Raw genomic sequence first — 13,387 nt, forward strand, 5'->3', positions numbered from 1 at the left:
CTCCACTGGGAGACATCCAGCTCTGAGTATCAGTAACTCTATGGGAGAAACTGGTGGCTGTGGACAGGGCAGAGTGAGCGCCATCCTGAGGGCCAGGGCCTGAAACCCAACCATCCTAGATGGAGAGGGGCCACTTTACCTTCCATCCCAAGGGCGTGGCTCACAGATGAGAGCCTCCAAAACTCTGGAGGTTCATTGATCCCTGTAGACAGTACCCTTGGTCAGGAAATTGATTTCAGGAAGTGTCTGCAGGCTCCACTGACTGTTCCACCAGGCAGACAAGTTCCCACAGGACCTGATGAGGAGAGATAGCAACTCATCCTCTCCTTCAACAAATACTGAATGCCCACCATGAGCCCTGAAATGCACCAGGAATTAAGCAATAAGCAAGACAAATATTCCCTGCAAAGCCACCAAATCCAACAGACATTTATCAGTCCTTATGTCATGGAACTTTCAGCATTTGACATAACTGACCACCCCGTTCACAGATCACTGGTTTTCCATGGATTTTACAGACAAAACTTATTTTCCCACCTACCTGCCAGGTCTCCCTTCCAGCCCTTCTCAGCCTTATCCTCCTCTGCTTGGCCCAAGACCCTATCCTAGCATCCTAAGCACTCTCTTCCTCTTGATTTAGACCAAGGGTCTTAACCTGGGGTCCCCAGACCCCTAGGGGGTCAGTGAACTTGGATGTGAAAAAAAACTGCATCTTCATTTTCACTTTTCTCTTACTGACATTTAGCAATTCCTTCAATTATGAATGCAAACAAACCACAGCAGTTTTAGCAGGACCTGTCACCTCGTCCCCAAGAAAAATTCCAGGGATCTTCATCCCACACAACAGCTGTAGCAGACTTCTCGAAATCTGTATTCATCACTACTTTACAATTATAGTAATTATTAGAACTGCCACTGGGTATTGTTATTTAATGAGTTAATAAAGAAGAATCTATACTTCTATATCACAAATTTATTTTTAGTATTTTGATAACTGTATTTCAACATAATTGGTTTCCATTGTTATCTTATACATTTTCTCTCACACATTTAAAATCATAGGCATTCCCAGACTACCAAAGGAATCCAAGGCACACAAAAAACGAAGAGCTGCCACTCTTTATGTGCCACCCCATAGAGGGTCTTATGTATGACTGCAGCTTTAGTTATGACCACCCCACATATATCTTCAGCTCAGACCCCTCCTCTGAACTCCAAACCTGTAAAACTGCCTGCTCAAGAGAAACCTTTGAATATCTCCAAGTTACCCTAAACTCATCATGTTCAAAGCCAAGTTCATGGTATCCCCCAACCCAGCAGAGAACACCCAGTCTAACTCCCCAGGCTTGTGATGTAACAATGTCCAGCCCTCTGTCTCTGCCCTCCAGCCTCCCTTGTCAGTCCTTTGTACCCCACATTCTCCCTCCCACCAGAAGTGGGGTCACAGCTGTCTCACTCCACCGCCTCCACCCTCCACCTCTGCCTAATTGACACTTACTTTCCACATCTCAGCCCACAGCAAAACCTTCCCTGCCCTCCTACCTGTCAAATTGCCCCATGGCATCATGTAACCTTTCTTTGTAGAACTATCTTCACTGCAATTTTACTTTTGCTTTGGTAATTACTTCTTAATGTTGGTGTCCCCATCTGATTACAAATTCCCTGCAAAAGGAATTGGGTCTATTTTTTCACCACCCATATCCCCAGCACCTTAGCACAATGCCTAGCACAGAACCGGCATTCAATAAACATTCGGTAAATAGATGAGTTAATTAATTAAAGTCCATGGAGTCTACAGTCTAGGAGAAAACAGATATGACACAAACATTCAAAATAATAATTATTTAATTCCAACTGTTTTAAGTGCTACTGAGAAAAGAATGATGTGCACTGCGAATTTATAACTGGAGAACCTGATCTACTTAGTCCAGATTAGTCAACGAAGATTTTCCCAAAAAAGCAACATTTGAGCTGAGACCTGAAAGATGACAACCAACTGTCCAGCTGAATGAAGGAATAGCATTTCAGGCAAAAGGATCAGCATGTGTGTAGTCTCGGGAGTGGTAAGAGCTGGGCAGGTTCAAGGGACTGAAAGGAGGCCTTTGGGGCTGGAATGCCAAGAAGGAGAGGACAGGGACCAAATCACAAAGAATTGTATAGGCCAGGGTAAGGGTTTGGGGCTGTGGTCGGTTGCAAAAGTGGCTACAGTTATTCCCCTACCAGGGTCTAGCCCCTTTGCAATGTGATTTTGTAGCTCTTCCCATCAAGAAGTGGAATCCACCTCCCCATCCCTTGAATCTGACCTGGACTTTTCTCTTGATTGAGCCAAAAGAATGCAGAGGAAGTGATATGCCAGTTCTGAGCCTGGGCCTCTAGATGCCTTGAGCCTCTACTCTCTCTTTCTCTTAGAACACTTCCCAGATCCTGAAGCATGAGAGATTAAGTGGAAAAAAGCCCAGCCATCCAACCTGAGTCCCTCCTAGACCAGCCAGTTCCCAGCTGACCCTAGAATCATGAGTCAGCCCAGACAAGCCCAGAAGAACCACCCTGGTGAGTCCAGACCAAGTTACCAATCATAAGCCATAAATGCCTGTTAGTATCTATGTTTGGCATCATTTGTTAAGCAGCAAAACCTAAATGATATCACAGCTTTATCCTGAGATCCATGGGACGCCTTTGAAGGGATTTAACAGCTGAGTGACAGGGTGAGATGTGCCTTTGTAAGAACTACTCTGGCTGCTGTGTGAACATTGGGTGGAGAAGGGGCAGGACTAGCTCAGAGACCAATTAGTGAGTGCTGCTGCCACCCAGGGGGAGGGGATGCTGCCCTGGCCTAGGAGGTGTCAGTGATGTGATGAGAAGTGGACGGGCACGGGAGCACTTTGAGAAGTGATAGCCACAGGACTTGGTGACTGATTCAGTGCTGCAGGTAATGAGAGAGGGTGACGCCTCTGTTTCTGCTTGAGCAGCTGGGAGGACAATTGTATTAGTCAGGCTTCTCTAGAGAAACAGAATTCATAGAATGTGTATATATATAGAAAGAGAGAGAAAGAGATTTATTTTAAGGAATTGGCTCATGCAATTATGGGGGCTGCAGTACAGATCTGCAGTGTGGGTGGGCAGGCTTGGGACCCGGGAGAGCTGACGGTGCAGATAAAGCCCAAAGCAGTCCGCTGGAGAATTTTTTTTACTTAGGGAAGGGTCCGTCCTTTTGTTCTACTCAGGCCTTCAGCTGGTTGGATGGGGCCCACCCACATTACAGAGGGCAATCTGCTTTACTCTACCAATTAAAATGTTAATCTCATCCAAAAACACCCTTGGAGAAACATCCAGAGTAATGATTGACCAAATATCTGGGCACCCTGTAGCCCAGTCAAGTTGGTACATAAAACTAACCATCACACTGGTGCTGCCAGTTACTGAAATGGGGAGGCTGGAGGAGCAAGCTTGTGAGCAAAGGTGCCGAGCTCAGGAAGCATGAGGCTCAATGGACAGAGGCTGCTCTGGCTGGGACCAAGGCAACCCAGGGAAGCCTGAGCAGTGAGGCTGGTTGCTTCCACCCTTGCAGTCATTCCATCACTAGATCGTGATGTGACCCTAACAGCTCAGCAGCTATTGAAGAGACCACGGCGAAGCAGACGGCATAGCCTGCACCCCAGCAGATCTTGACAGTCTAGTTAGAGGAGAAAAGTAGAACTCAAGGACACTGGACCCCAGCTGGACTCATGGAAGAGATCCTGGGGCCACCCTTCCAAAGCAGGCCCCCATTGCAGCCACGGGCCCTTGCAGCAGGCAGCCCGACTCCATGACTGCCCTGCCTCGTGGCCTGTGGTCCTGTGTGCTGCACACAAGGCCCTCCAGGGTCTGGGGCCTATCAGCCTGCCTCTGCAGACTCGCCTTCCCTCACTCTGCCCTGCCAGGAAAAGACACCCGGAGAAGGGCAGCAGTTAGAAGCATGGGCCTTGCTTTAAGGCTGCCTGGGAGCAAATTTTCACCCACTGGTAAAGGGCTTCAATCCCTTAACCATTCCCCAGCGTGTTGAGAATTAAGTGAAATAATGCTTAGCACAGTATCTGGCACTTAGTGAGTATGCAGTGAGAGTTAACTACTATTGTTAGATTCTTGCTGCCATCACTATCATCACTATGGGCTTTAAGGTCCAACAAGCCTAGTCCACTCCTTACTAACTACTAATTAATGATGAATTAATGATGAATCCTGGCTATGTCACTTAACCTCCCTGTGCCCCAGGCCCTGAACTGTGAGATGGAACAATGGTTCTCCCTTCTCAGGGATACTGTGAGGGCTAAAAGAGATGGAGCATTGAAAGCACTGAGAACCTTCCCCTCCCTGGTGCTTGGTCAGTGAGCAGTACACTTTAGCCTGGAGCAGCATGAGGTATGGTACTTCTCAAAGTGCACCATGCTGCTTGGCTCCCCTGTGACTTTTCTGTTTGGACACCCCTGTCCATCGGCCAAGCATCATTCATCTTGTGAGGCCTGCTCAAGTCCCTACTCCCCTAGAAGCTTCCCAGATATCTGCCTCGGCCCAAGCGTCTTCTCCTGTGTATACCTGCTGTCAAGGATATGCCTCTATCACTTCCCATGTCTCTTCACATTGAGGACACCTGCTTACATGTCTGGACACCGCAGGACCTCCGGAGCCCAACACAGGGCCTGGCACGCAGCAGAAGTTCTATAAATGCTGGTAACACTGAACCAACCCGGCAAGAGAACATTCTGGATTGATAAGAGGTCTGCAGCTGCAGGTCCACAGCCCCTCAGACCTGTGGGTCCCTGAGAAAAGCAGGGAGACACTGAGACTTCAGGGAGGTAGCCTCTGTGCCATCTTTTCCCTACCACCCCACACTCTCTTTCCTCCAGCCTCCCCTGGAGCCCCCCCACCCCAAGAGAGCAAGAGGGAAGCCACAAAGAAGGGAGAGGATGAGCAGGTAAGAAAATGCCTCAGGCCTTCTCTCCTGCTAAGAGGCCTGAGTTTTCAGGTTTCCTGCGGCCCCAGCCCAATCCTTAATGAGTTGGCAAGAAAAGATGCCTCGGCCCGGTTTGCTGGTCCTGCCAGAGTCAAAACATGCTAACTGGTATCGCTCTGCTCCACAAGGCAGGAGGTTCACGCTGGGCCTGCCACATTAGATGACACGCCAGCAGCCTGGGACTCGTGTGAACCTGGCCACACCTTCCTGCCACCTGCACTCCTGGTAAATTGGACAGGGCTCTCCAGCAGGCCCTGTCCCCCGGGCTAATGGCCTCACAGCCTGGCCCTGCAGACGGCTCTGTGCACTCTCCCCACAATTGTTTGCAAAAGCTCTCAGGGCTCCCCTCCACCATTAATTCGAAGCTCCTCATGTCCACACAGACCCTGGGAGGTGGGCCTGGAAGCTGCAGCCTTCACACCAGAAGCCACCCACCTGTCCTATTAACTGTCTCGTCAGAGCTACTGCACGCAGGAAGGAGCCGTGGGCCGGGGGGCAGGGGGCAGAGAGATATTCGCTATTTTCCTGAGAAACCTCACACAAAACGGAAACTGTTCATTCACTCATGTATTCTCTGGAAATTTACCAAGCGCCCACTATATGCGGGGTTCTGTGTTAGATGCTAGACTCCCAGTGGTGAGCAAAGCAAACGTGATCCCTGTTCTCCCTGGTGGGGTCCGCATGCTGCTGGTGGGGCTGGATTTGAATCAAGGAATCACAAAAACAAAAGCTTGACTCTACTGTGCAAAGCTGCTACGGACTTCAGAGTGACAGCCTGTGTCCTACACTACAGGACAAGGGACCCAGACTGAGTCGGCGGCTTGGCATTAATCATCTCCAGAGATGCTTAAAAGGCATGTAATGAAATTACATACATTCTTTGGATGATTTCATTCTTAATAAAAAGAGGAATTTTTTGAGAATTCCCTGGCAGTCTCGTGGTTAGGACTCCACACTTCCACTGACAAGGGCCCATGTTCAATCCCTGGTCGGGGAACTAAGATCCCATAAGCCGCATGGCATGGGCATGCGGAACTTTTTTACAGATTATCTTACAAACCTTTAGAAACAGTTCTCCCCAGGTTTCATCGTTTCTTTCTACAGTCATCAAACACCTGAATATTAGCTGGGTACTTGGCTACCTAGAAAAAAATTACATTCTCCCAGCTAAGTGTGACTATGTAACTTAAGTTCCACAAAATGGGATATAAAGCAGAAATGGTCTGAGCAACTTCCTGGACATATACTTACAGGGAAAGAGAATGTCCCTTTTATTCCCTTCTCTTCTTCCTGCTGCTGGAAAAGTGGTCATGACTCCTGGAGCTGGAGCAGCTGCCTCGGACCACAAGTGGAAAAGGAACATTGTAGATGACAGAACAACAACAGTTCATTCTAATTTAAACAGAATTTGGTACCCGCAGGTGAGGAGCCTCAGATAGCAAAGCATAAATGAGACGCTGTACAAGTGGAGCCGGTGGGACAGCCGATGGCAAAGGTGCAGACAGGATATCTCATCATATCTAAGGTGCACATTTTTTGTCCATTTTAACATTTCTGAAATTGATTTGCATCTTATAATTGAGGGCACATAACAATCGCCACGGGCCATTTTTTACATTTTAACATTGTTGAGTAAGAGGTACCCAGCAATTACTAACATCTCACATAAAATATGGCATCACAAGCTGGTCATATGATGACTTGTTAATCCACACAGAGCTCTTGGTTAAACCATCACTTGTGGTACCTTGGAAGACAAACAACCTTTCAATGAAGGTGAAGCATTGGGGAAAATTCCAAATTTTGATGGACTTTAGCTGTCTTTTTCTTTCCTTCCACCCATTACGAGGGAGATTAACTCAGTCTAAAGCCAGCCAGTCACAAACACAGATGGAAGAGGACATAATTCTGCTAGGAGAGGTACTTTCTGTCTATGGCTAGCAATCTAAGTTGACTGGAAGTCAGTACATTTATGGCCTTGAACAATAAAAGACAAGGAAGAAAGGTGCCCACAGGTAGAGCTGGGGATTTCAGAGGACAATGACTTTTTCCCAGGGAGCAGAAAGAGGTGGTCCAAATGGACTAACCAGTGAAATGTGTTCTACAGCCAGAAAAGGGAATATTTGCCATAGCCCAGTATAATTTCTGCCATGGACCAGTGCCTATCACATCTCCCATTTTCCCTTTTCAACACGGAGTTTCTGTTGTGATTAACCTGTGTCCACTGAGTTACTACATATTGGCCATGCTGTGATTAGATCATTTCCCTTTTAGTTTAAAGACCACCAGATCAAGGGAAGACTATCTTTTTGGGAGGATGGGTGGGAGATGCTCTGAGGAAACAGCCTGCTTTCTGTTGGTCCTCAGATATCTTCACCTAGTGAGTCTGTATTATTTGTGCTGTGACATTCAGAGCCAAACCTCTTCAATAAAGAGTTGAATATTTTATATATTTGTAAAAAGTTTAAAATTTTTAATTATTTTGGTTCCTAACATATATTGTTCCCTCCATGACACAATTAACCTCAATAATGAATTTTATTTTTTAAAAAACAAAACAACTCAACAAAATAAATTCATCCTAAATGTGATCTTCTCATACTGTGGACTGCAAAAAACTTAATCTCTTATAAAATAAAGATAGAACCAACTGACAATTTCTGAAAAACAAATCAATGGAAGACTATCCTGATCTGATGGACAGGACTGAGCATCACCCACAGATCCTGGCTGTTCACCCAGAAGCTGACCCAAGTGGGACTCTGTTCCCATTAGGGGGTGGAGATGTTCTACATAGGGAAAAGGTACACACACAGATACCTGGCTAGCCCAAAGAACTGGCTATACCGAAGGTTACTAATGATGGATGCTTACCTAATGTAATAGGTATATATCTATATCTATTTTTTAAACCAGCCTCACATTTAATGGGAGAACACAAGAAGCACTCCCATTAAAGCCAGGAACAAAATAAGAACGTCCACTATCATCCTTATTATTTACAATGGTTCTGAAAATACTAATCAAAGCAATCAACAATAAACAGAAATATAAAGTATAAAAAAATTTAAAAGTGAAGGTAAAGTTATTTGTAGTTGGTATGATTATCAACCAATAAAAGTCCAAGACAATAAAAAAATTTTGTAGGCTGGATGGATACAAAACTAATATAAAGAATTTAATAGCCAGTAAGAATTATCAAGGAAGAAAATATCTCATTTATAGTAACCAAGAAGGATAAAATATACAGAAATAACCTAAGATGTGCAAAATTGATGTGGAGAAAATTTAAATTACCCCTGAGGGATGCACACCAAAAAACGACTCGCATTAATGGGAAGATGTGCCATATTCTTAAATAGGAAATACCTCATGTGCAAAAAAACAAACAAAAAACCCAAGCAAACTTTTTTAAGAAAGGTCTCCTTTTAAAAGCAATGTGAGGGGGCTTCCCTTCCCTGGTGGCTTCAGTGGTTAAGAATCCGCCTGCCAATGCAGAGGACACAGGCTCGAGCCCTGGTCCAGGAAGATTCCCACATGCCGCAGAGCAACTAAGCCCGTGCGACACAACTACTGAGCCTGCGCTCTAGAGCCCACGAGCCACAACTACTGAAGCCGGCGCGCCTAGATCCCGTGCTCCGCAACAAGAGAAGCCACCGCAACGAGAAGCCCGCGCACCGCAACAAAAAGTAGCGGCAGCTCGCGAAAACCCAAGCACAGCAACGAAAACCCAACGCAGCCAAAAATAAATAAAATACATAATTTTTTTTTAATTAAAAAATAAATAAAAGCAATGTGAGGGCGTGGAGGCGAGCAGGGGCCTGGCCTATCTCCCCTCCTGCCCCGGCCGCCATGTGGCCCTTCCTCAGCCGCGCTCTCTTCCCTCACACTACCGAGGACTGACTCCGGAGGGCTTCCAGACCCCGAGGCCCAAGGCTGGGGGGCCTGGTGCCGGGCTGGGAAGACCCCTCTGGGCCCCAGGGCTGGAGACAGGGGAAGCGGGGGAAGAGGACGAGGAAGACGCGGGCTTCCTCCCGTCTCTCCTGGAGAGGGAGGACCTGGCCGAGTGCCCGGTACCGGACCAGGAGCTGGAGGCCATGAAACTGAAGCTGTGGGCCATGGAGCAGGCCCAGGACCCAGAGGGGAAAGAGGAAGACGCCGGGGCCCTGCTGGCCGGGCAGCTGCTGAGCCCCGAGCCAGACACCCCCATGGCCGACCACAGATCCAACTGCATGGGCAACGTGGACTACGGGGCCACGGCCCAGGAGCTGGAGGCCTATTTCAACCACTGCGGGGAGATACACCAGGTAGCCATCCTGTGCTACAAGCCCTCCCGACACCCCAGGGGCTATGCCTGCATAGAGTTTGCCACCAAGAGCTCGGCCCAGGCCGCCGTGGGGCGTCTTTCGAGGCCAAGTCATCAAGGTGCTGCCCAAAAGAAACAACTTACCAGGGATCAGCTCCACGGACCGCGGGGGCCTTCAGGGACACCCAGGCGCCGGGGGGGACCCTCTCCCCACAGCAGCCTCCAGGGTAGGGCCCGTGTCGGACCACGAGGGCGGAACCTGGGGCGTGGAAGATTCTCCCCGTGGTATTCACCGTACTGAAGGGAGGGCCCGATTTTGAGAGTGAGGCTGCAGCTGGGTCAAGTGTAAACACCTGTGCTCCTCGTAGGACGCTTTACTCCGCGCGGAATCACTGCCCCGCCCCCCTTCGCTCGGCGGGAGGACGGCTCAGACCCCACGGCCAAAGCCCCCGGTCACGAAACAGCGCACGGGGTGGGCCTGGCACTGGGGCTACTGGGGGCTTTGGAGGGCACCGGGCAAAGCTGCGGCCAGGTGAGGCCCAGGCGGCGCTGGGTGTGGCCCCAGGTCGGCATCCTCAGGGCTGTTCGACCAACGCCTTTTATAGAAAAGTAGAATCGTGTGTCTTAATGGTTATTTTTTTTAAAAAAGCAATGTGAAAATGGAAATAGGCCCACAGACACAGAAAATGAACTTATGCTTACCAAAGGGGAAAGGGGGGAGGGATAAATTAGGTGGTTGGGATTAACATACACGACTATATATAAAATAGGTAACCAACAAGGACCTGCTGTATAGCACTGGGAGCTATACCCAATATTTTGTAATAACCTATAATGGAAAAGAATCTGAAAAAGTATATATATGTGTGTGTGTATGTATATATATCTGTGTAACTGAATCACTGTGCTGTACACCTGAAACTAACACAACACTGTAAATCAACGATACTTCAATAAAAAAATAAAATAAAAGCAATGTGAGAGGACTGCCAGATATTAAGATATATTACAATACTACAGTAATTAAGTTAATATGGTGCTGGCACATGAAAGGACAGATAGATGAAAGGAACAGAATTTAAAGCCCCCAAAAATATCCACCAATAAATGTGTGTATAAATAGATAAACATTTAACATATGATAAAGATGATATTTCGAATCAGTAAGAAAAAGAGTTTTTTCAACAAAATAATGTTAGGAAAACTAAATAGCCAGATAGCAAGGCTGCCACACATTGCAAATATTTTTTCCTAATTTGTTGTTGGTTTTTTTACTTTGTATGTGGTGTTTTTTTGCAGTGCAGGTGTTTTTTATTTCTATTTTGCTTTATGTAGTCACATACAAATACTTTGTATGTGGTGTTTTGCAGTGCAGGTGTTTTTTATTTCTATTTTGCTTTATGTAGTCAAATGTATTTTGTATTTGTATTAGTATTTTCTACTAATACTTTATGACCTTATTTTTTTAATACTTAAATCTTTGCTCCATCTAGATCTTATCTTAATGGAAGATGTGACGTGAGGCCAAGTTTATTTCTCCTAGTGTGATTTCTCAGAGAAACCAAGGTGTGTTCAGAAAAGAAAAGTGATTCTTCCTCTGCTTCTAGGACAAGAACCTGCTCCCAACTGCAGAGAATCAAACAGCCTGCACTGGTCAAAGCAACCTCTTCAGCTCTAATCCTGCGAATCTTCACAATAAAACGTGCAGTCACCAGTGGCCCTGCACTGCCTGCAAGATAAAGGTCAAAGGCAGGCTGAAAGCACTTCGACCTTGCCCTGCTTTTCAGTGCAATCTCCCTCTGGCTCCCTGCCCCAGAGCACCCTCATTCATTATCTGGATGAAATGCCTTGTGCATACTGGGGTTCACTCTTCACCACATTCTTTGTCTGGCTAACTCCTTTTTCAAATCTAAAGTCAGTCATTACAGGGAATTCCCTGGCGGCCGGCGCTTCTGCTGCAGGGGGCACGGGTTCAATCCCTGGCTGGAGAACTAAGATCCCACAAGCTTTGCGGTGTGGCCAATAAATAAAATGTAAAAAAAAAAAAAAATATCAGTCATTACCTACCCCTGAGCTGCCTTGCCTCACATAAGACACACACACACACACACACACACACACACACACGCACGCACATATTCCCCACCCACATCTGTCCCTCTGGGCCACAGGCACATGCCCCAGACCCCTCCACACACATCACTACCAAAGCAGAAGCCACATTCCACATTGTGCTGTCCACTACTGTGTATCTTCCCTGCTGGACTTTGCTTGTTTTCTTGGAACTCCATCCAGCCATGTGAAAAGTTCCATCTAGCCTTCTGGAAGATGAAATACGTACAGTCAATTCATCTCCATCACACCAGGTGACCCTGCAGCACCCAGTAGCAGACTGTCTAACTGACCAGCAGCAAACCACAGGCATACAACTAAGCCTAGTCAGGACCAGTAGAATTACCCAAACCGCAGCACAGATTGCTGACCCACGGAATCATGAGCTAAACATACTGCTTTTTTTTAAGTCACTAAGTTTTGGAATGGCTTACTATATAGCAAAAGCTAATTTACAACTGGTTATTGAATTGTTGCAGTCCTTCCATATCAGTTAGTAAATATCCACTACCAAATTCACCACCACCAACAAATGGACCCCTGACCACTCCACACCCAGCAGCAAGAGCTAATGCCAGGTCCAGCAGGGGCCTTCAGTACATGCCCTGTTTCTATAGCCTGGTCTCTTCTGACTAATCGATGTTAATGAGGTATCAGTTGTTAAATATTTTTCAAATAACCCCTGATCAAAGGGGAATGACTAAGTGAGCTATAGCATATCAGAATATTACATTGTCACTAAAAATAACCATATGAACTGTCAGTCCGTAAAACCCTGTCTATAAAATACTGTTAAATGGAAAAGAACAGATCACTACCAATTGGTATGCACCCACTGTAATAACATCAAATGTCTATGTACACAATGACAAATATGAGAATTGAAATTATAGTACCAAGAGCTTGGTGTTTTTGTTCTCTGTAATTATTTTATTCTAGTGCATAATAAGACAAAAACAACTCTAATCTTTCTAAGTAGAATGCATTTGGAAACTTGTCTTCTTGGAATTGAATTTTCTCAGAGCAAAGTCCTGACATTGAGTAGAATGCATTAAGAAAAAGATATATCATTTCCTATAGGCAATATATCCTAAAGGTCTACTTAGATTTCTAACTTACTTTTAAAAGCTAAAAAGTCACAAAATGAAAACGAAGTCAATGTGTTCTAGAATAGATCTTGCTTATTTAAGCAAATACTAATTCACGTGTGGATAACTTTGCTCCATCAGCTTCTCTCCCCCATCCCAACGTGGACGAGAGCCCTGTTTTTACCAAATCTGCCCTCAATATTCTTGTGATGCAAAATCTAGAGGATGAGTATACCAGACATTGCCAACTTCTTACCCAATACCTCTTCTTCCCATCTTTATTAACAGGACCCTGATTTTTATTTCCCAGGGTTGCAAGGTGACAGTTATACTTACTTCCCCAGGATCCCTTGCAGCTAGTGATGGCCATGTGACCATTTCTGGCCAATGGGATGTAAGTATCAATCTACTGGATGAGGCTTCAGGGAAAGAAACTGTTTTCCCAATATAAAGAAACCATTCAGATAAAGAGACAAAGAAGATGTGGTACATATATACAGTGGAATACTACTCAGCCATCAAAAGGAATGAAGTAATGTCATCTGCAGCAACATGGATGGACCCAGAGATTACCATACTAAGTGAAGTAAGTCAGACAGAGAAAGACAGATATCATATGATAACACAGGTAGAATCTAAAGTATGACACAATGAACTTATTTACGAAACAGAAACAGACTCACTGACATAGAAAACAAGCTTAGGGTTGCCAAACAGGAAAGGGGGTGGGGAAGGGATAAAATAGGAGTTTGGAGTTAGCAGGTACCAACTACTATGTATAAAATACATAAACAGCAAGGTCCTACTGTATAGCACAGAGAACTTTATTCAATAGCCTGTAATAAACCATACTGGAAAGGAATATATATATATATATATATATATATATGT

At 45.8% G+C, this 13,387-nt stretch overlaps 1 pseudogene; it reads left to right on the forward strand.

Annotated features, from left to right (window-relative positions):
• The first annotated feature begins 8,842 nt into the window (after positions 1–8,842).
• LOC102979264 (embryonic polyadenylate-binding protein 2-like) lies at positions 8,843–9,597 on the forward strand (annotated as a pseudogene).
• The last annotated feature ends 3,790 nt before the right edge of the window (positions 9,598–13,387 follow it).

The sequence above is a fragment of the Physeter macrocephalus genome, chromosome 18 (assembly GCF_002837175.3).
Source record: "Physeter macrocephalus isolate SW-GA chromosome 18, ASM283717v5, whole genome shotgun sequence".
In the NCBI taxonomy this organism is placed as follows: Eukaryota; Metazoa; Chordata; class Mammalia; order Artiodactyla; family Physeteridae; genus Physeter; species Physeter macrocephalus.